At 46.2% G+C, this 23,405-nt stretch overlaps 1 protein-coding gene across 3 annotated transcripts in view; it reads left to right on the plus strand.

The window, feature by feature from the left end:
* The first annotated feature begins 2,692 nt into the window (after positions 1-2,692).
* LOC119656686 overlaps positions 2,693-23,405 on the plus strand; it is a 167,549-nt gene continuing 146,836 nt past the window's right edge. Inside the window, exons 1-4 of one of the 3 annotated variants that reach the window (XR_005250081.1) lie at positions 2,693-2,847; positions 2,944-3,074; positions 3,128-3,639; positions 3,694-3,788. The gene's annotated coding sequence lies outside the window, so the exon portion shown is untranslated. Of the gene's footprint in view, positions 2,848-2,943; positions 3,075-3,127; positions 3,640-3,693; positions 3,789-23,405 lie in introns of those variants that run through there. The other 2 variants (XR_005250080.1, XM_038063170.1) reach the window with 2 other exon arrangements.

Here is a 23,405-nt window from a genome sequence, read left to right on the forward strand (position 1 = left end):
AGTCCACTTGCCCCTTGGCTCATTTTGCCAAGAAAGTTGCCACTCGTTAAGGGTGCATTGACGTTCTTCACGGGCAACCATTTCTCTTAAGTTTTCGCACTTTCGGCGATAGATAGCTTTGCGCTCCTTGGCAAGGAGAGCAACGGGGATCACTCCTGCAATCACCATCACAGCCGGTTCGGAGACGGTTGGATAAGCAGACGCCACTCGCAAAGCTCCCCGCCTCTGCACTTGAGCGAGGCGTTTACGATGCACCTCCTTGTCAAGGGCATCAGCCCATACCTCCGCACCATAGAGAAGGACGGACTGTGTTGCTCCCATGAGGAGACGTCTCCTAGTTGATATAGGGCCGCCGACATTCGCCATTAGCCGACTCAAGGCCGCGACACCTGCTGCAGCCCTGTCCGCGGCTGCTTTGATTTGCTCGAAGAAGCTCATCTTCGAGTCGAGAATTAAGCCAAAGTATTTAATTGCTGGTTTTGACTCTATAGTCAACTCGCCGATCGATATGGGACGCAAGGTCGGGATTCTCCTTCTGGTCAGGATGACTACTTCGGTTTTTTCCAGCGCAAGGTTGAAACCGTGAGCAGTCATCCATCCGCTTACCCGTCGCATCAATATACCAAGTCTGCTTTGTTGCCTGTTCAACAGTGCGTCCGGTAACAAGTGCCGCAACGTCGTCTGCATAACCGACCAGGCGCGACTCTTCGGGCATATCGAGTCTCAGCAGACTATCGTAGGAAGCATTCCAGAGGTCCGGCCCTAGGATGGATCCCTGCGCTACTTCCGACGTGATTTCCATCCTCCTCTGCCCCTCTAGCGTCTCATAGGACAGGGAGCGGTCTTTCAGATAATCCCTCAATATCCGCAAGAGATAGCTTGGCACGTGAAAGGAGTTCTCTAGTGTGCCTAGCATATCTGTCCATCTTACGGAATTGAAGGCATTTCTGACATCAAGCGTTATGAGGAGAACTATCCGTCGAGATCGGCGGCTGTGTGTTTTTCATAGTGAGAACCGCTTCTTCGAGTTCTCCCATTGTGAAAAGGGGGCAATCCACGACGCTTTCCGCGCTATTTACATCAACCCGTACAGGGTGTCTGGGGAACAATGCCCCCACAATGCGGTCCATCTGGTCGGTGCTCAATATGCAGGGCTTCCGCAGAGCCCCGATTTTCCGAGTGACGAGCTTATAGCCAAGCCCCACGGGTCATCATTCACCTCATTAACCAGCCGCGAGCTTTGCTTTTATTTATAGCGCTGCGGAGTCTCCTTTTTGCTGATCTATATTGTGCCTTTATGGCACATGCCTCCTCGTTGGCGTACAAACGTTGTGCCAAACGGCGGAGCTTATGACACTCCTTCCGTAGGTCGGCAATTTCCGCCGTCGACCAGTACATAGAAAGCTTGTCGCGCCTGGGGCTTCTCCGGGGCATGGAAGTCTCACACGCCCTCGTTATTAGATTCATCACTGAATTTACGACGGTGTCAGCTGCGACACCACCACCCCCCGGAGTGCCCCCAGCGCGGCCCTACCTGCTCCAAGAGCTTCGACGAACCTTCCGATGTTCACCCTCGCGAGATTCCACACGCAGGGGGAACGTCGTGTTGGTGCTCGCCGGCAAGTAGCGTCAAACACTTCGAACGCAATGTACTGATGATCACTTGCCGAGAAGTCTTCTAGGACTCGCTACCCGTCCACCGATGATGCCATAGATTCCGACGCAAAAGTGATGTCAGGAATGCTTCCTTCACAACCTGGGCGCCGAAACGTTGGCGTGGATCCGGTGTTTAAAATTACGAGCCCGGTCCTCGCCGCCATTTCCAGAATCCGTTTCCCTCTGGAGTCTGATTGAGGCATGCCCCATTCAAGAGCCCTGGCATTAAAATCACCGCCAACCAGGATTCGTCCCTCCGTTCTCGAAACGGCGTCCTCCAGAGCATCAAGCCGGCGCTGAAAGTCCGGAATCGACTCATTCGGCGTCAGGTAAACGCTAAAAAACGTTATCCCTAAACACCGAATCCAGACAAATCCGTCCCCCCGGCCTTCGGCAAAAACACGAAGTCGAACCGGGCTTCGGACCGGCTTCGGCGGAGTTATTATTATTTCCGAGTTATCACAATCTCGGCAGATGCCGGATTTTACCTAATGCTAGCACTAAGTGCCAAGCATTTAGGCTCGGACGATCCTACCTACTTAAAAACTAAAGGGGCACTGGTGGTGGTGGTCGGTGGTAGGTCAGTGGGAGAATCCGTCGAGTACTCCCCGCAACATCGAGCACGTATGCAGAATGGTGTACTTCTGCATGGTTTTATTATTATTATAGGTTGTAGGAAGCAATTATTTAGCTTGGTAATTTACAGTTTTTTTTGTAAATTTCTTAATTGCCATAAATATATCATAATATTTATAAATTAAATAATGCATAATTTTGTATTCACCAACACTTCTAATAAATCACTGATATAATTTTTAGTTATACGACTTAATTGATGACTATTATAAAAATAATAGTTAAAAAAAATGATAATTATTACAAAACGGAAACCATTTATTAAATGACGTGCAAAAACATGGGAGCAAGCTGAAACCTTGCGTCTGTCATCGCGTGATGCTGGAGTAGCGCGTATTTCTTTCATGTGTTTGCGGGATTTCTGAACGAATAACTTAGGGTCAGTAGTCGTGTCCTCGGTCTGACGTTAAGGTGCTGGGTGCTCCGAAGCGTACAAGCCCGTTACTATAAAATGCAACTGCCTAGGTCGTTTAGATGGGCATTGGCTCAGTCCATTTCGTGAAATTGTGGATGGTCGTCAAAACATACGACTTCATCGACATACTATGTTAACAGGTACACTATTGCCTTCTTTTAGGACGCAGTCCGATTTCCTTAATACAATAATTATTACTAGTGCATACCATTCTGGTGAACCTTTTGTCTTTTCAGTGAACTCCAACTGTGGGTCAGTTGGTGCTTTCGAATTACAATGAGCAGTGTTAATTTGGGCGTTATTTGTTTATTCACTTAATTCAATTTTTGAGCTCTATCAGTGCTTGTATTATTAGATATTACGTGAGGTAAGTAATCATTGGAATTTATTGATGCAAATAAAAATACAGAATACCTTCAGGCTAAATACGTTTCTGCACAATTGTACGTTCGATACATGAAAATTTATTTATATTCAAGGAATAATTTCTCCACGTGAAATGTATTTGAGAAATAATTCATCAACTTTTGGATAAGGTTGAAAAAAGCATTTTGTCTCCGCAACAAAATTCAATGCAGGCATGTAAACAGGTAGCAGATGATCCGGAAAGACCATCTTTCGAACGTAGTATGTACTTTTAGGGATAGGACAGGACAGCGAAAAATTGGTGACTTGGAAAAACGCGTGGTAGATCATCTGCCACATTCCATTTCCTTTTAGAAACTTCATTGAATCACAGTAATCCCGTGTTATATTGGCGCTGTAAAACTTCCGTCGACCTCGGGTTAAATCAACTTTGAATACGACACGCATTGTTTTCAGATCTTTTCCGATATTGAAAATTGCATTGATGGATCTATTGTCACTCAGCCATGTTGTTCCGTTCGCCATCACCGGATTGGAGTGAAACTCAACTGAGTTGACATACAACCGTGGGTGACCCTAGAATATTGAATAGTTACTCATTAGAATAATAAATTTTTCAGAATTATTTCACTCGCATCGTGAGGTGGACTCAGACTTACCATCGAAGTCCTATAACCAATAAATTCATTGCAGAATAATAGAAACATAACTTTCAGCATATCAAAGGCCAAACTCAGATTAAACTGGTCCAAAAGCTTAGCAAACACTAGATTCGAACCAACATTTCCAGCATTTTAAAACTAGCCTTGCAACCTATTTAAAAAATTAGCAAATTGCGGTAAATGATGCGCAGGTGAAATTCGATATTTTATGGGAGAGTCGGTAATTTAGTCAAATATATATACTAATTTGAAATTTCGAATAATTATTACCTGGAACGAGGCGGATGAGTTGCGATTTTTTCGGTTTGCTGTTTATTGACGATCAGGAAAATTACTACTAATCAAAACTGAATTTTGCTAAACTACCCATACTTTTTTCTGAATCATCACTATGCCTCTTTTAGAAAAGGATGACTGATGGATTCGTCTAGCGCATCTCATCTTTACCCTAGGATCAATGAGAATGAAAGTGATTCGAGTAAAAGAACATTTTATTTATAAATAGTGGATCTTCTTGTTTTTCTTCAGCCTTTGTCCCGTTCACAAGCGGAGTCGGCTCATCGTGATCGGTTTCGCCATTTGACCCTATCAAATGCCTGATCAGGATGCAATCTCAAGGGTTTTAAATCCCCATCTAGCGTATCAAGCCACCGTTCTTTTGGCCTGCCTTTTTGATCGTTTGCCATCGACTTCGATGTGAATTCTTATCAGCGCGAATTCGTGGCCATACCATCGAAGACGCCTCTCTCGTAATTTTTCCACGATCGGTGTAACCCCATAACTATCGCAGATATCCTTATTACGGATGTGATGAAAATGTGTCACGTCACTAGTCTAGTCCTCGTCTCCCTTACCGCAAGCGAAAACAAACATTTTTATTACACCTATAAACATACAATGCTAAATTAACCTAACTTATGTACTACCTTAACAGCCTAGCTTAATCTAAGGTATAATCTATGGCTTAAACTAACTTATCACTAAAGAATAAATGTCAAAATATATAACCTGTTCTCTGGAGGAAAAGTCGAAAAAAACCTCCATTAGTTGAATTTTTTATAAAAGCGGGCGGGCGGGGAAGGAACTAGGATGTAGGTTGGGATGAGGGGCATGCGGGAGGGGTTTGGGAAAGGAAGCTAGGAGTGGTGCTAAGGATGGGTAGGTTTTGTAAACTGGGATGAGGAGTAGATACTGTTGTAGAAGATTACTCTACCGCCGGGGTCGAAAAGTAGGTTACGGGCCTGGAGAGATAAGAGGATTTGTGGGAACAGATGAGTTCGTAGAAGATTCTATTCGACGATCTCGATCTGCATGGCCTGGGAGATAAGTGGATTTGGGTGGGATATGGCTTTTTCAAGGAATTTGAGGGCATGACGGGCTAGGACGGCGTCGATGCGGGGCGTTTGAGAGGAGTCGTAGAGGATCTGGTTGGAGATGTATTTGGAACGGTCTTCGTTCTTGTATATGTTGGTGCAGTGACGGAGGATTCTGCGTTCTTTGAGGCGGATTCGTTCGATTTGGTGAGGGGAAGCATCGGACCAGAAGATGAAGCCGAAAACGAGGAGGGGACGGATAAGCTGCTTGTAGCAAAACAGCTTGACTTTCTGAGGAGTTGGACTAGTGTATTTTAGGATTGGGTAGAGGGATTTGAAGGCTCCTGTTGCACGGTTCAGTGCCTTCGAGATATGTGGGACGTGGGATAGACGGGAATTGATTGTCACCCCAAGGTAGGTGACTTCTTTGACGGTTGGGATGGTGTCGTTGTGGATCTTCAGGGCTAGGGTTGAAATGTCGTTCCTCAATTTCGGTGTCATCTTAGCGGTACCACGGAATACGATGGTTTTGCATTTTTGTCGGTTCAGGGACAGTTTCCAGCGGGTGAAGTACCGGTAGAGTTCGTCCAAATAGGAATTCAGGCGGGCTTCACCGGCAGGGATGTTTCTTCTCATAACCATAGAGCTTGGCACTACGGATGATATTGCGGTAAATTTTAAATTTGAGACGTTCGTTGATCACAAAGAACACCAGTTGTGGAACGCCACTTCATCCAGGTTGCGTTAATGCGTGAAGCAATTTCATAGCGCAGTTCTCCATTGGCTGATAGAATTGATCCGAGGTATTTAAATCGCTCAGTTCTGGGGAGGTCACTGCCTCTGATAGTGATTGTGCCTGTTTCATGGGGATCGGCCGTAAAAAATTCAGTATTATTTAGATTCAATCTGAGACCGTGTGGCATGAGGCGATCATTCTATTTTTGGATAAAATGCTGCAGTGTATAGGGCGCTGGACGTTAAATGTCCCGTGTGACGGTATTCAAAATAACAATAAAGAGGAGTGGTGGGAGGGCCCTTCCTTGATGAACACCAACAGAGGTACGAAGCGGTGTCACCCGCCATACTTCGAACTTCACTTTTCGGATCGTGGTAGAGCAATTGAACCCAGCGCACGAGTTCTTCTGGCACTAAGTGTTGTCGTAAAGCATACCAGATGAGTTCGTGTGGTACACGGTGAAACGCTTTCTCCAGATGCAGAAATGCAATGTAAAGAGGGCGATGTTTCTCACGGTGTTTCTCCATGAGTAACCCCACAATGTGTATTGCATCAGTAGTTCCACAGTTCTTGACAAAGGAGGCTTGATTCACGGTTATTTCAACGATTTCGCGAATACGGTTGTCAAGAATGCGTTCAAAAATCTTCATGGTATGGTAAAGTAATCGGATCGGGCAATAATGTGAACATTCTGCTGGACTAGCTTTCTTTTTCCATATTGGAACAGTGGTACTTTCTTGCCAGTCAGGTGGTATTCTACGTTCCTGAGTAACCCGACTAAAAAATTCACTGAGCCACAGTGTTGGGTTCCAGCTCTTCGCGTTAGGTCCTGTAATTTCAGTTGCGCTGACAGTTAAGTCCTTGGAGTTTTAACGTGGGTACCTGTCGTGGAGACTTAATCCTACGGTCTTCTTAAGACGCGGATTGATTTTGGGACCACAATCAGAGCCCCGCTGTGACAAGCAATAACGGTACCAGTCTATGCCAAGTGCATGGCTTAGCATTCATACTGGTGGATGGAAGATCTAACTAAATCTCTACCGAACTAAGGAGCCAAGCTGTGCTTATATACGACAGGAATTCTCCCGAAGTATATGAGTCCAGGGGCTATCCCGGTTCCCATGGTACCAGTATACCCCTGGTAAGGTTTCGTGGTCGAAGCCACTTCAGATGAGTCCCCGTGCAGACTCGGGTCTGATCGCCCTAATTAAGCCTTGGAGCATTCGCCTACTGCATCACGGCCGGCAAGCCAATGCGATACAGCATTTCCCGGTGCCACCACGTGGAGGTTTTCCTCTGCCACTTAGTTTTGGTTCAGCCGGCAGGGTTGCCGCCCCGCCTTCCTCCCCGCCACCTCAGAGCAGCAGTTTCGCTGACAGGCGGAATTGGTCCAAATGTGGGCAATGATTGTGGAAGTGGAAGATCAACAAGCTCTTCAGTTGAAATCTGCTCGAAGTATTCTCGCCATCTATCCGTCGCCGTTCGACATTGGGAAGCGAAGTACTGTTCTTGTCATTAACCCAACGGCAGTGTTCGATATCCTGTGTGTGTTTATTTCGGCTTTTAAAAAGTCCATACAGATCTTTCTCGCCATCCCGAGTGTCCAGTTTATCGTAAAGATTTTTGTAACGGTCCGCTCGGGTGATAGCGACCGCTTTTTTTTGCTTCCCGCTTGGCATTCTTAAAAATTTACCAATTGGCGGATTCACGAACTTTCATTTCAACAACGTCATTCCAAAACCAAGTATCTCGGTTGATGTACCGCTTACCTGACCGAGGGTTGCAGAGGCCGCTTTGAAATCGTGTCTTTCATTTAGAAATAGTAACCTTTCATACCTGAAGCGTCCAACTTCCGGTTTCCCGAACTTTACTTTCTACACATAAAGCCATTCCCCCCATAAAGACGGTAAATTTTTTAATTACGACAGAGGATGAGCTAAATCCCGCCTGATTTCTCTTGGTGACAGCCCTTAGACATGCCGGTCAAGAAAGCGCATCCAATGTCATTTAAAACAAAGTGATCGTGTTGAGAGATCCTAAGCCTCGGAGAAATGCTAGGGCGTTCGCCGCAGTCGACACGGCAGGATGGCCTCCGGTCCTTTCAAGAAATGAGCAAGGTTTCTTCACGCCTGAACGGCGGGAGTGTGCAAGTAAATTAGTTAGAGCAGAACAATTCCATGTCTGCACGCTAAATATTAGCCCTCCCTGGAAGGACCGAGGAACTCGCAAGAGGCCTCTGGAAAAGGTGGATATTTGCGCTCTACAAGGAACTCGATGGCTTGGTGCCAAAACCTGTGACATATGGTAGAACGCGCGGTAAAAATGGCTATAAACTTCTCTATTTTGGAAACCGACAATCTCATTACGATATTGTCATTGCCATCTCTGTGGGTTTCCGCTATGTAATAAAACGAGTCCAACGATTTGATAGCCGGCTGACGAAGCTCACCATTCATCTGATCGCACTATTCATTTCTGCACTGCAAACGCACCACAGACAGATCGACCTGACGCCGAGAAAGATGCCTTCTGACAACTTCTCGATGCAAGGACCTATAACGTGCCTTTCAATAACAATATCATCATTGCAGGCGACATTAATGGTCATGTGGGTGAAAAGGCGGACAACGACTGATGCCATGGAAAAGGGTTGGGAGCACGTAATGAGGATGGCGAGCGTATAGTCGATTTTGCCAAAACTCATGACCTGAGCGGGATTCGAAGCCGGGTGGAATATTCTGCAGTATCTCTTCCCTTGTGATTGGATTTGACACAAAATTCTAACGTAGTCGTATATTATCAATTAACATGAAGTTTAAAAAATGTTACCTTACGTTGAAAAAATTTAAACCTAACTCCAAAGAAACTGAGTTTACTCGGGCGATATCGGTCCACTTGCGAATGTTTCGTTTTGGGATAGCTAAAAAAGCTCTCAGCGGGTATTAACGGAATTATTTGTGCAGTAAGGCACGAAGCAATATTCCACCGTCCTACATGGCATTTCACTCGGTAAATTAATGTTGACAGTTTTATATTTTGATGAGTAACTGTCAGTTCCGGGTCTATTGAAGTTTCTTGGCTCGAATTGTGACGTCACACAACATGGCGTAAGTTTTTCAGTTCGTTTGAATTTGGTTGAAATTTCAAATGCTGATAATTCCAAACACAGTTTTATTTCCAAAAACGGTCTTTGAGAGTTTTGTTATATTGCACCATTGAAATGATTTCTGTCATTAGTGATTAGGGAGTCTATTGGCAATCACTGTTACCCGAGCGGTCCATTACAAAGATCTTTGCGGCAAACTGCATACTCGGGATGGATAGAGATATTTGTGTCGACTTGCTAAAAACCGGCGCGAGCCCACACAGCATATCGAACACTTCTGTTGCGTTAACGATAAAAACGGTACTTCGATTACCGACCGATGAGCCCCGACGTTTAGATGGGGGAAATATTTCGAGCAGATTTCAACTGAAGATTTTGTTCATCCTCCCCTTCCGCCTCTCTGTCGACATTCGGAGCAATTCCATCTGTCAACGCACTGAAGCGGAGGAACCAATAAAACGAATGGAAAGCGAGGATCTACGATCCAACACTGTTGTTCAGTGAATTCTTGAATCAGGTTATTGAGGAAGGTAGAATACATTCTGACTAGGGAGAAAGCACCACAGTCCGTCTAATCCGGTTGCTGCCCTATACCACCACTATACCATTCTGCACAATCGTATTCGCGAAATCGTTCAAATAACTGTGAATGAAGCCTGTTTGTCAGAAACTGCGGAACTACTGACGCAATACATGCTGCGCGGTTACTCATGAAGAAAGACCGTGAGAAGCAACGCTCATTATACATTGCACTTATGGATCTGGAGAAGACCGAGTGCCAGGAGAACTCGTGCGCTGAGTTAGATTGCTCTACTATGATCCGAAGTGCGGCGGATATATCACGGCTACTATTCTTTCTTCTTCTTATGAACACTATCAGACGGAACATCCAACGTCCAGCGCCCTATACACTGCTTTATGCAGATGATGTTTACCGAGCGTCTTATAGCAAAGATTATCTCGAGGAACTTGTCCCAAAATGGAATGATCGCCTTGAGCAACACAGTATCAGAGTGACTCTGAATAAAACTGAATTGTTGTCGACCGATCCCCAAAAAACGGGCACTATCACCGTCAGGGGCATTTCACAACTGATATTCATTGTGATCAACGTATCAATGAACGTGCCTCCTTCCTCAGTGCTAGTGCAAGTGGTCTCCGAAACAATTGTATGCGGAAAGGGAATAAAAATATTTACAGTATAAGATACAATACCTAGTTCTGCCTTAATAAGGAACTCCAGACATCCCAGTTTTGCGCCGAGGTCCACCAAATCGATATCCCTAAAAGCTGTCTGGCGTCCTGACCTACGCGATTGCTCCATCTCAGGCAGGGTCTGCCTCGTCTTCTTTTTCTACCATAGATAGTTCCCTTATAGACTTTCCGGGCTGGCTCATCCGCATCCATACGGATTAAGTGACCCGCCCACCACAACCTGTTGAGCCGGATTTTATCCTTAACTTTACGGTCATGGTATCGCTCATAGATTTCGTCGTTATGTAGGCTACGGAATCGTCCATCCTCATGTAGGGGACCAAGAACTCTTCGGGTTCTCAATCTTTCTTGCTAAGAACCCAAGTTTCCGAGGAATACATGAGGACTGGCAAGATCATTGTCTTGTACAGTAAGAGTTTTGACCTTATGGTGAGACGTTTCGAGCGTTTCTGTAAGCTGAAATAGGCTCTGTTGGCTGACAACAACCATGCGCGGATTTCATCATCGTAGCTGTTATCGGTTGTGATTTTCGACCCTAGATAGGAGAAATTATTAACGGTCTCAAAGTTGTAGTCTTCTATCTTTATTCTTCCCGTTTGACCAGTGCGGTTTGATGTTGTTGGTAGGTTAGTTTTTGGTGCTAGCGTTGCCACCATATACTTTTCTTGCCTTCATTGATGTGCAGCCCAAGATTTCGCGCCGTCTGCTCGATTTGGCTGAAGGCAGTTTGTACGTCTCGTGTCGTTCTTCCCATGATGTCGATATCGTCAGCATAGGCCAGTAGTTAGGTGGACTTAAAGAGTATCGTACCTCTTGCATTTACATCAGCATCACGGATCACTTTCTCGAGGACCAGGACGCATGATAGGGCATCCGCTTGTCGTAGACCGTTGTTGATGTCGAATGCTCTTTTATCTGGCCTCGCACATTGGTCAGGATCAGTGTACCGAATTCTCTCATGGCCGTGTACAATTTTACCTTGGCTATGCTATCATAGGCGGCTTTAAAGTCAATGAAGGGATGGTGCAACTGTTGTCCATATTCCATTCCATTTCCAACAGTTTTTCCATTGCTCTTTGGTATGGGCCAATGATGTTCTGAGCGTATGGGGTTAGCCGGCCCAGCAAGATAGCGGAGAATATCTTATAGATGGTGCTCAACAACGTGATACCTCTATAATTGCTGCACTGTGTGATATCTCCCTTTTTATGTATGAGACAGATAATGTCTCTTTGCCAGTCGTCAGGAATTGATTCGCTGTCCCACACCTTGAGCACAAGTTGATGAACCACTTGGTGTAATTGGTCGCCTCCATATTTAACCAATTCGTAATTCCATCGGCTTCTGCCGACTTATGATTTTTAAACCGATGAATTGCACGGACTGTTTCTTCTATGCTTGGTGGTGGCAGTATTTATTCGTCGGCTTCAGTTGGCGGGACCTCCAACTCGCCGATGTTCTGGTTGTTTAGTAGTTAATCAAAGTACTTATCCCATCGCTTCAATATGTCCATTCTGTCGGAAATCAGATTTTTCTCTTTGTCTCGGCAGGATGAACATTGAGGTATGTAAGGCTTCATCTGCTGACTTGTTGGTAAAGCTTCCGCGCCTGGTGCGGCTGCCCCCTGTACTTTTCGAGTTCACAGACTTATTGATGTAAGTAGGTCTTTGCGCGTGCTCTCGTTCTTTGAGAATGCAACATTACTCGGTATGCAGTATTCCTCCGTTCCGTTGCTAACTTACATTCATCGTCAAACCAGCCGTTCCGACTCTTTTTGCGGCTGGGGCCAAGTATGTTTGTGGCCGTATTTATGATAACGTTCTTCAGGTGATTGTGAAGATCATTTGTTGATGCTTCATCTCCAGGATCTCTGTTGACTGCGGTTATTGTGGTATCCATTTCCCTCTTATAAGTGTTGCAGGGAGCTGTGTTGTGGATGGCTTCAGTGTTCACTCTCACTTGATTGCCAGAGGGTCTAGGTAGTCTAGGTAGTGTTGTTATTAGATCTGTAAGGGCGTGAACGTTAGTGAGGCTTATATTTCTAAACCTGCCTTGCAAGCGCAGAGTGCATAGCCGCTAGCTTATGTTTTCAAAGCCGATAACAGCAGGTTTCATTTTTTGGTTTACTGGATGGCCACTATAATATATGGTGTAGCGACTCTTCTCCAGGAAGCCGGTCCCTGTCCAACGCTGTTACATCAGCCCTATATTGGGACAGGGTATCGGCATCCAGTACAGGGAGTGCACGTCCGATGAGAAAATGCGCAAATCGATATTCTTTTTTCGTTGCCGGGTTCGTCGTTGTGTAATCCGTCCAGTTGGAGGTCAGCCCTACCCAACCACCAACCTGAAGGACCAGTTGGTACAATTTGTCCCGTTTTTAGGCGCGGGAGATTCGCCTTTATCCTTCTCCGTCTGCAGCTTTTTGTTAAGAAAGAGTTCCCAGCGGTCGCCACGTGGAGGTGGAGATAGGGTTTGGTAGTAGAGGTGTTGGTGTTGGTTCAACAGGCGTTTCCCAGGTTTTATGCTCCATCGTGGGTACCAATCCACGTTTCGCCCTGGGACCTATGCTACCCCTTGAACAACGCTACAGTTAAAGTTGTTAATGAATGAATGACTGATAGCAATCATCTAATACTTGTGGTTTTCGATAATTTTGTTTATTTGTGGTTCGCAATACAGAAATGCATCCTAATCCGCTTCCGCAGTCTTTCTTTATTGAGTTTTTGAACGACTGGAACTATTGCACCTTCTTTGACTGCGATATAACGCTTCATGCGGAATTATTCGTACCGATCAGGTTCCAGCCATTTCCCATAATTATACACCATATCAAATCTAGATATCATGATGCATGGCATTAAAACGGGCAATTTAATTAAAAATGCATAAGGCAAGAGATAATTCATTTTCCTTTGCACTTTGGAGTGCACTTCACTTCGCCGCTGCCACATTCAATTTTTGCCGTTTCAGCATTGCAGGCAGATTGGATAGCAGTCAGCCTGCAGAGGGCCCCGATCGGTTGACTGAACAAAATTAATGTTTGGCATACTTCTCATCGGACCTGTCCCTTCTGCAAGTTCGCGAGGTACGCTTGCTTGCACGCCTGCCAGCCTGTCCAACCTCAAGCGGGTACACGGATGGATGCCGGAGTTACTGCTGCGTCAAATAAAAGACCAGAAGATGCATTAACGTAAGAAAATCGCAGGGCGGCGCCTTTCATCTTGGGGCTATTAAACTCCCGTCGCATACACATGTTGCTTCGATTAAGGCCCCGAACCTTGGATGTGCACATTGCACAAATCTATAAGCGACGAAAAAAGCGCAAAACAGCGATCGTTCCCGCAATGCAACCGCACGGACTATGGCGGAACTTTATATATGAGTGCACATATCCACATGAGCTCGGTTTCGTTGCTTTTTGCTGCACTTGTGGAATTGCAATGCCTCCTGCATCTCCCCGTGCTTTGATGATTTCCTTCGGCAATTCGCCGTCCTCCATAGTTCGAGAGCAAACATTTTTTCGTGTTTTGTTGATTTTCCAAGGCATCTCGAAATTGCCTTACGGGCTTAAGATGTTGTTTTAAAAGTAACGGCAAATGTTTGGTTATTGCGCTAATTGGTTGTTGCTAATTGAACACTTCCAGTGCGTTCGGTGCCAGGTTCAGCGTTCTGGGTACTCCGTGTAGAATTTTTATGAGTTTAATTCATCAGAGGCATCAGGTAAAAGTGTCACGCAAATGCTCAGGTGCAAAGACGCGCATTTAATGCTAATGTTGACTGCACCAGCGGTTCAATGGCGTGGAATTTCATATCTAGCATCAGCGTGGCTGCAAGGAAGTGCGTGTGCACTTCAACGAAGAAATGGGTTCGGCTGAGGGTTCATAATTGCAAGGTGACTTTTTGTACAGAATTCCCTCAACATTTTCACAGCGAACTTTATACTTTGGGAAAATTGCTCTTGAAATACATGTCAACAGTTACGAATGGCAATTCTCTATTTGAATTTAGTGGTGGCTATTCTAGTTGTCTCAGGACCCTCAATAAAAAAACTCTTAGCATTAAGGAAGTTCCCAGCCTCAGCAGAGGGTTCTCATTAAATGTTGGCCGAAATAGCTGTTTGCCTTTATCAATTATTACTTCCTGGAACGAACGTTGATTCTCGGCGCCTGAAGTGGTCCCATCAATGGAAACATTCTCAACTGACGCACCCACAGTCTGACCCCACTTTCATGTCTCAATTTGCCCATGGACCCTGCTACCCGTCCGCCATCTACTTAAACGCCTTAATCATTTAGTCAGAGAATTTCCGATGACAGTCATTTATAAATTATGTTTAAATGTTTAATTAACGTGAAGACTCATCAAAGCAACGCAAATCTTGTTTTTCTACGCTTCGCTTCCCACAGCACAGAGTTGCGGCTTGGCCGAGCACGGTTCCTTTTGAACTTGTCGGTCTTATTGCGGGCGAGCAGAAAAAATATCTGCCGCAAGCCTTCTCCCGCTGGTTCCGAAGGTGCATACATGTCGAAACGATGTGCATATGCCAAGGCATGCGTTTGCGTGAAAAGATATCCGCAATGAGATGGATGCAGCCAGGTTAACTGAAAACCTTAGCCCAAGCCGCCAATTTCAAAAGACTGGCGGAGGATTGTGCATTGCGTTGCATATTTGTTCTTTATAATTTTGTGACGGCGGAACTGCAGCACGTCATCTCTGCTTGTTCGAATTATTAAGCGTAACGGATGCTTAGATACAGCAAACGCAGGGAATTTGATTGTAGGCTGCAAAGTGAAAAGAGTTTCGATAGTGAAATGTGAAATCTATTCAGTCTGGAGGAAGGCCTACAAGCTTTCTTGCAGTCCTCTGATCTCATTTTGATGCAAGTTCACAATGCTTTTTTGATGAGGTCTTCCCATTTGAAATGGGAAGTAGTTGGCTGGCGGGGGGTGTAAAATCCAGAATATTTCAGCACCACCATCAATACAGCTTGGTACAAACAATCTTTCCATTTGGTGTGGACCTCCTATATTTGGCTCTCATACCATCTTCACAAGTAGCGTTGCCTTCCAATACCAGACCAGACGCCAATCTCCATCTACCGCAAGCATGTCATCACTACAGCCGCCATCAGTTTCGGTCACATACTCCTCAAAGATAAGAACTATAAAAGGAGTGCGCACTCTTTTGCGGCTTATGAAAATGATGAAAGCTGACCGCACGTACTACTCAGCGACCGCATCCCAGATGGTGTTCTTCACAGTTGCTATCGTTAATTTTTTGTGACATTTTGTCAGATTGATTTGCTTTTTAAGAAATCTGTATCTCTTGCTTCTTAGTGATCTTGATTTTGAGGGTTTTATGAAAGCAAAACTCTGTTAAAATCGATTTACTGTTTGTCTGTCTTTTTCTTTAGCTGGGGGAAATTCATCATGTATAGGCATCTGTGATTGAGGACGCACATGCCTGTCATCACAGGAATTGTTTCATACGATCCAGCAGTAGACATTCCGGATCCAGCATGGAGCGTGTCAGACGCGACATCGTAGAAGCTAAGAACACTCGTCCTCACCTTGAATTTTATGGCGAGAGAAATTTATTGCGTATATACGTCATTCCGCGCTTTCTAGTCGAACTTTGTGCTGATGATAGCACGGGAGAAAATGTCTTTTGTAAGAATCCTGACCTGTGCTGTGCAGTGTCTGCGCGGATCCGGAACGCTTGTGTATTTCCCCCGTCTAACACAATATCCCGGGTTCGTTTATGTATAGCAGGATTTCCGTTAGTGTGTGGCGCGGCAGGATTCGCAGCATTCGAAATTTATTTCGAATGTTGCGAGTGCGAGCGAATAGATGGCGCGGATCTATCCACTTTGCGTAGCACGCCACGGGAGTGGAAGATCGGAGAAAAGTGTGCCATGAGTTCGAGAACGAATTCAATAATTCCTCATGTCAGTTTAATTTTTTAATTAGAGAGTTTGAAAATAGAATGAATTCAATAATTCCTCATGTCAATTAATTTGTTATTAGAGTTTTAAAATAGAATGAATTCAATAATTCCTCATGCCAATTAATTTGTAATAAAAGTTTAAAACAGAACGAATTCAATAATTCATTTGTTATTAATAAATAATAAGTATTCAATAAATATTTTAAATAAAGAATGTTAAATACTTAATTGGTGACCCCGAAGAGCACCGCAGCCCCAGACACCATCCAATTCCGACAGCGTCAGGGGTCGTCTTTTTGTAACCGGCACAACGGCCCGGGCGAAGAACAGCAGCAGCGCAAATAACACATATGGAGCACGCACCATAATTGCGTGAACAACCGCAGCCGCAGTCGTTTCCAGGGGTCGAAGCCGCCCTCGTCACTGCAGCCCCGCTGTCCCCGTCGCCACAGACGCCGCAACCACCACCGCTGCCATCACAGACGCAGCAGCGGACACCGGTGCTGCCACAGACGCAGCAGCTGCCACCGCTGCCGCTACAGACGCCATCAACGCAGCCCCAGCCACCATCATTGCCGCAGCCACTTCCGCCGCCGGAATCGTCTCCACCATCGCCGCAGAGGTCGAAGCCGCCGCCGTCACTGCAGCCCTCGCCGTCAAGATCAGCGCAGCTGACCGACACCAGCATCACTGCCACAGCCACCGCTATCAGGCAGAAACCGAAGACTCCGCCACCATCGCTGCAGCAGAAGCCGCCGCCACCGCCGCCGCCTTCACATCGACGCCGTCTTCACCAAAGAGGCCGCAGCAGCGAATCATTATTGTAATTTATTTTAAGTGAAATTATTGTTCAATACATTAAAAGTTAAAAAAAATAGTAATAAAAGATTGAAATCGCTGCAAGAGACGGCGAGGAGGTGTTTAGCATCGCGACTTCTCCATTTTCATTGGTGGTATTTTTGGTCTGCGCTGGAGAGCGTCCGCTTCGCTCGTCGTTTTTTTTTCTCGTTTCGTGCGTGCATTTGTGGGTGCGACCTGCCGTGTCGGTGTAAAGTTCACCGCGTTTCAGTATAAACTCATCGCGTTTACATCTCAATCTCGTACTTCTCAGTAAGAAAAATGTCTTTTGACAATAAAGACGCGGCAGGCCCATCGGACCCGCAAGTGACCGCCCTCGCCGTACGCGTTCCTCCGTTTTGGCGACGGAACCCCGAGCTGTGGTTCGTGCATTTGGAAGCACAGTTCCAAATGTCCGGCATCACATCGGACGCGACCCGTTTCAACTACGCGGTGGTCGGCCTAGACGAAGAGTCCATACTTCTGGTGTCCGACGTGGTGAAGTCGACATCGTACGTGCAGCTCAAGAGTGAGTTGATCAGGCGCCTGTCGGCAAGCGAGTCGGCAAAATTAGACCACTTGCTGGCGGGTTTAACGTTGGGTGATCGAACTCCCAGCCAATTGCTTCGTGAAATGAGGCAATTGGGTGGGAGCAAGATCGGCGACGACCTGATCAAGTCGCTCTGGCTGCGTCGGCTCCCGGAGGGCACCCAGGCGATCCTCGCTTGCGTCTCCGGTTCCTTGGAGGAACTGGCAGCGACGGCCGACCAGGTGCAGGAGGTGTACGTACGCCCAACCTTGGCGGCCGTTCAACCACCGTCGGATGAGGTGGGTGACTTGAGGCGCGAGATTGCCGCTTTAACAGCCAGTGTGGCCGAGATGCGGGCGACGTTGGATGCTCAGCGTTCGGGCGCCAGATCGCGAGCACGCTCGCGGTCTGCCACCCGAAAAGGGCGATCAGGTAGCAGGTCGTCAAGACAGTCCACGGACCAAGGGATTTGCTGGTACCACCGCAGATTCGGGGATAAAGCGACAAGATGTACGCTACCGTGTAGATTCTCTCCTACCGCAAAAAACTAGGTCCGCGGGGGGTCTTGGCGGCGGCCACCCAGAACGCAGCGCCACGTCGCCTAACTATTTTCGATCCCCTCAGCGGGCGCAGCTACCTCATCGATACTGGTGCGGAGGTTTCGGTTCTTCCCGTACCTCGGCAACATCAACTTTTCCCACAACCGCTCAAACTTGCGGCAGCAAATTCCTCCCGCATAAACACGTACGGGTATAGGCAAGTGGACGTGAGTCTTGGCTTGCGTAGGACGTTTTCGTGGCGTTTCATCCTGGCGGATGTCAGCTTCCCCATACTAGGCGCAGACTTCCTGTGTCACTATGGATTGCTGGTGGACTTGCAAAACAAGTCTCTTATAGATTCCACGACCAACCTTAATTCGTCGGGACATATGGTATCTCACCCAGGCAATAATCTTTCCGTTCTTTTAGAAGACATTACCGACTCTCGTGTTCGGGCACTTCTCCAAAAGTTCAGCCAGATTACTACCAACTGTAGTCTCTCCAAACCAGTGAAGCACAATGTGCAGCACCACATTATCACTACTGGTTCCCCGATCTTCTCGAAGGTGCGTCCTCTTCCATCTCAGAAACTGGCAATTGCACGGAAAGAGTTTGAACAACTCGTTCAACAGGGTATCTGCAGGCCCTCAAACAGCTGTTGGTCTTCCCCACTGCATATGGTCCCTAAGCCAAACGGCGAATGGCGCCCATGTGGGGATTACAGAAGGCTAAATGCACAGACTGTTCCTGACCGATATCCAATTCCACTCATCCACGACTTTGCGCATCACCTCGCGAATTGCCGCATCTTTTCAACCTTGGACTTAACCAAGGCTTATCACCAAATTCCAGTAGCTCCTGAAGACATTCCAAAGACGGCAATATGCACACCCTTTGGACTCTTCGAGTTCACCCGGATGACTTTCGGATTGTGCAATGCGGCGCAAACCTTTCAAAGGTTCATTCACTCAGTCCTGCGAAACCTCGATTTCTGTTTCGTCTATTTGGATGATGTTTTGGTCGCTTCTTCTACTGAGTCTGAGCACTTAGCCCATCTCAAGTGCATTTTTCAACGTCTCCTTGAGGCCGGTTTAGTCTTAAACGTTGAGAAGTGCAAGTTCCTTCAAAAACAGGTGAGATTCCTCGGCCACTCCATTTCCTCTGAAGGAATACAGCCCGACCCAGACAAGGTGCAAGCAATCACAAGCTTCCCGCGTCCAAAAACAGTGAGGGAGTTGAGGAGGTTCTTGGGCATGCTAAACTTCTACCGTCGTTTCCTGCCCAAGGCCGCCCATCACCAGTCCGTTTTGAACGCGTACTTGTTTGGCCCCAAAACAAAAGACACACGAGAGATTGTGTGGTCTGAAGAGGCTGTCTGCGCGTTCAATAAATCCAGACAGCAACTGGCTGATGCTACACTTTTGGCATTTCCTCATCAAGATGCACCCCTAGCCGTTTTTGTTGATGCCTCTGACATCGCAGTAGGTGCTGCCCTTCACCAAAAGGTGGACCAAGTTTGGCAGCCGTTGAGCTTCTTCTCGAAGCAGTTGAATCCCGCTCAACGGAACTACAGCACCTACGATCGCGAACTGCTCGCCGCATACCTGTCCATCAAATACTTCCGTTTCTCCCTAGAAGGCAGGCCGTTCACAGTGTTCACGGACCATAAGCCTCTCACGTTCGCTTTGAAACAGAAGCCCGACAAAGCGTCCCCTCGTCAGCTTCGACACCTGAGCTTCATAAGCCAGTTCACGTCAGACATCCAGCACGTGTCCGGGAAGGACAACATTGTTGCTGACGCTTTGTCTCGTGTCTCCGAAGTTAACATCCCCGCCTCACTCGATTTCTCGGCTATTGCCAAGGCGCAAGTGGATGACGCAGCACTTCAGAGCCTCATGTCCAACCCCAAATACAAATTTCGGGAGTTGCCCATCTTCGGCTCAAACCTCTCGCTCTGCTGCGAAGACTCGGAAAAGGGACCTCGGCCATACATTCCGGCCACATTTCGCAAGGAAGTGTTCCACGCAGTTCACGACTTGGCGCACCCCGGCATCAGGACAACAAACCGGTTAGTCACCGGAAAATACTTCTGGCCCTCCATGAACAAGGATATCAATTCCTGGGCCAGAGAGTGCATCGCATGCCAAAAGTGTAAAGTCTCCAGGCATGTAAGGAAAGAAGTGGGCTCATTCCCCCGCACTACCAAGCGTTTCCACACCATACACCTCGACATAATAGGGCCTTTGCGAGACTCGCACGGTTATAAGTATTGCCTCACAATCATCGACAGGTTCACGCGGTGGCCTGAGGCAATACCTCTGAAAGACATTACGGCGCATTCATGTGCTGAAGCCCTCTGTCGAGAGTGGATACCTCGCTTTGGCGTCCCTGCAGTGATCATCACTGACCAGGGAATGCAATTTGAGTCCACCCTTTTCTCCGAGTTAGGCAAACTCCTTGGTTTTAAACGCCAGCGGACTACTGCATACCACCCGCAATCCAATGGAATGCTAGAACGTTGGCACCGGACGCTGAAAGCCGCCATTATGGCACGCGACGACCCGTCCTGGACTCAAGTCTTGCCTCTCGTCCTACTCGGCCTTCGAACAACCCGCCGAGAGGAATTTGCTGCCAGCCCCGCGGAGCTGGTATACGGGGAGAACCCGAGACTCCCAAGCGATCCGGTCTTCGACAAGAGATCGGGTCTCACGGAGTCGGGGTTGGTGCGTCTGCTGAGGGACAATCTCCGACGCATCAAAGCGCCACCACCCTCTCGACACTCGTCCATACCTGCCTGTTCGCCCAAGGAGCTGGACACTTGCACGCACGTGCTGATCAGGACGGATGCCGTCCGGAAGCCGCTGCAGCCTCCATATGAGGGCCCGTACCGCGTTCTCGAGCGGGGAGAACATTTCTTCCAGCTCGAGATCGGTGGTCACAAAAAGGCGGTCTCTTTGTCCAGGCTGAAACCCGCGTGCGCCCCGAAGCAACGTCGTGTCCGCTTTGTGGATTAACGGCGAACGAAGTTCGGGGATCAGTCGCCGAAACCCCTAGGTTTCATCTGGGGGCGGAGTGATGTGGCGCGGCAGGATTCGCAGCATTCGAAATTTATTTCGAATGTTGCGAGTGCGAGCGAATAGATGGCGTGGATCTATCCACTTTGCGTAGCACGCCACGGGAGTGGAAGATCGGAGAAAAGTGTGCCATGAGTTCGAGAACGAATTCAATAATTCCTCATGTCAGTTTAATTTTTTAATTAGAGAGTTTGAAAATAGAATGAATTCAATAATTCCTCATGTCAATTAATTTGTTATTAGAGTTTTAAAATAGAATGAATTCAATAATTCCTCATGCCAATTAATTTGTAATAAAAGTTTAAAACAGAACGAATTCAATAATTCATTTGTTATTAATAAATAATAAGTATTCAATAAATATTTTAAATAAAGAATGTTAAATACTTAAAGTGAATGGGATGCTACTCGCTGCAGTGGTAGCACATCAGCCCAAAAATGTGATGTCTGATGCATCCATAGGCGGAGCACACGCATAGAAAATGTTCCGTGGATTCCCCTTCCTTATTACAGGAAGGACAGGTATCATCTTGGAGAATTCCTATTCTGAACATACGACGTAACCTTCGGGACGAAATCACTGGTACAGCTAGTGGACGGGTGGCGAATTCTGAAAGACTTCTCGGCAGGCGACTTTCAATACATTGCCTTCGAAGTGGTGGACACAAACTCTTGGTGTGCGCTCTTTTTGTGCATAGAACGTTGCGAAAGTGAACACCGGGAGGTTTGTCGAAACTCTTAGAACAGGTGGCGCTGCGCTGGAGGGTACTCCTGGGGGCGGTGGCCTTGCAACCGACACTGTCGTAAATTCAGTTATGAACTTGATAACGACGGCCTGTGAAGCCCCTATGCCCAGGCGGGCATCGAGACGTGGGAAACCTTCTATGTATTGATGGACGGTGGAAATTGCAGAGCTATGGAAGGAGTGTCACAGGCTCCGTCGCTTAACACAACGTTTAAGTGCCCGGGAGGAGGCATGTACAGTGACTCAAAGTCAAAATGATCCACCCGGTATAAAGCAGTTAAAATGTGTTGTACTGATTGAAAATAAGTAAATCATGAACTACTATAAATAAAAAATGTTGCTTAAGATGAACTCGTTTACTTTTAAGTTTGTAAAAAATAAAAAATTTATTTCATTTATAAATATAATAACATAAACATAAAAATGCATAATTCCTAGTCAAAGTGAAAATGATCCATTAAAATAAAAAAGGCAAAAACAAAGTAAATTCCAAATTTTTTTTAGCTAATTAATATTTAGTATGAAGCCCTTTAGCCACCCTAACAGCTGACAGTCTTCTTGGCATTGACTCAACAAGTTTTTTTGTGAATTCTGATGGAATTTTTGCCCATTCCTCCAAAATAACCTGCTTTAAGTGATTTCGGCTAGATATTCTATGTTGCCTGATTCGATCGTCTAGAAAGTCCCACAAATGCTCGATAACATTCAGATCTGGTGATTGTGGTGGAGTTTCGATAACCTTAGGACAATTGTAGAGCATCCATTCGCGAATGAGAAACGATTTGTGTTTGGGGTCGTTATCTTGGTAAAACTGGAAATTCCCTTCAAGACCCAAATTTCTGGCACTGGCATGTAAATTGTCCTTTAGAATTTGAAGGTACATAAATTTGTCCATATTGCCGTCTATGACATAAATTTTCCCGACCCCATTGGCTGCCATGCAACCCCAAACCATTACTGAACCGCCCCCATGTTTTACGCTCGCTTGTGAATTTTTCAAATTTAACTCTTCATTCTTCTTTCTCCATACTCGAACTTTTCCGTCGGATCCAAAAACATTAAATTTGCTCTCATCTGCAAAGATAACGTTGTTCCAGAATTCTGGACCGTGTGAATAGTAACGATTTGCAAATTCTAGCCGGCGTTGCTTATTATTTGGACTAATTAACGGCTTTATTCGAGGGGCTCTGTTGTTAAATCCATGATTTCTCAAAACGATTCGGATTGTTTCGTCGCAGACCTTGATACCTAAATGCTTTTCAACTTCTACACGTATTTTTGGTGCACTTATTTTAGGATTGTCTCGAACCAAATTTAAAATCCATCGTTCGTCACGCTCGGAAAAAGCCTTTTTAGGACTTATACGAACTTTATTACCGATGCGATTTTCTCTAAATCGCTCAATTATATGTTGTACAGTTGAAGGACTTTTATTAACAATATTCGCTATCGCTCTTTTACTTTTTCCAAGCATAAAATGATGGATCACTACCTCCCGCTCTTCGTACGTCGTGTGTTGACCCATTTCACTAGAAAACTTGCCGAAATAGAAATGTAACTGATGACTGCACTCAGCGAAGGGCTATAGTCAACTGCACAGTTGCACAGCTACGCATTTTAACAGTAC

The sequence above is a fragment of the Hermetia illucens genome, chromosome 5 (genome assembly GCF_905115235.1).
Source record: "Hermetia illucens chromosome 5, iHerIll2.2.curated.20191125, whole genome shotgun sequence".
NCBI lineage: Eukaryota > Metazoa > Arthropoda > Insecta > Diptera > Stratiomyidae > Hermetia > Hermetia illucens.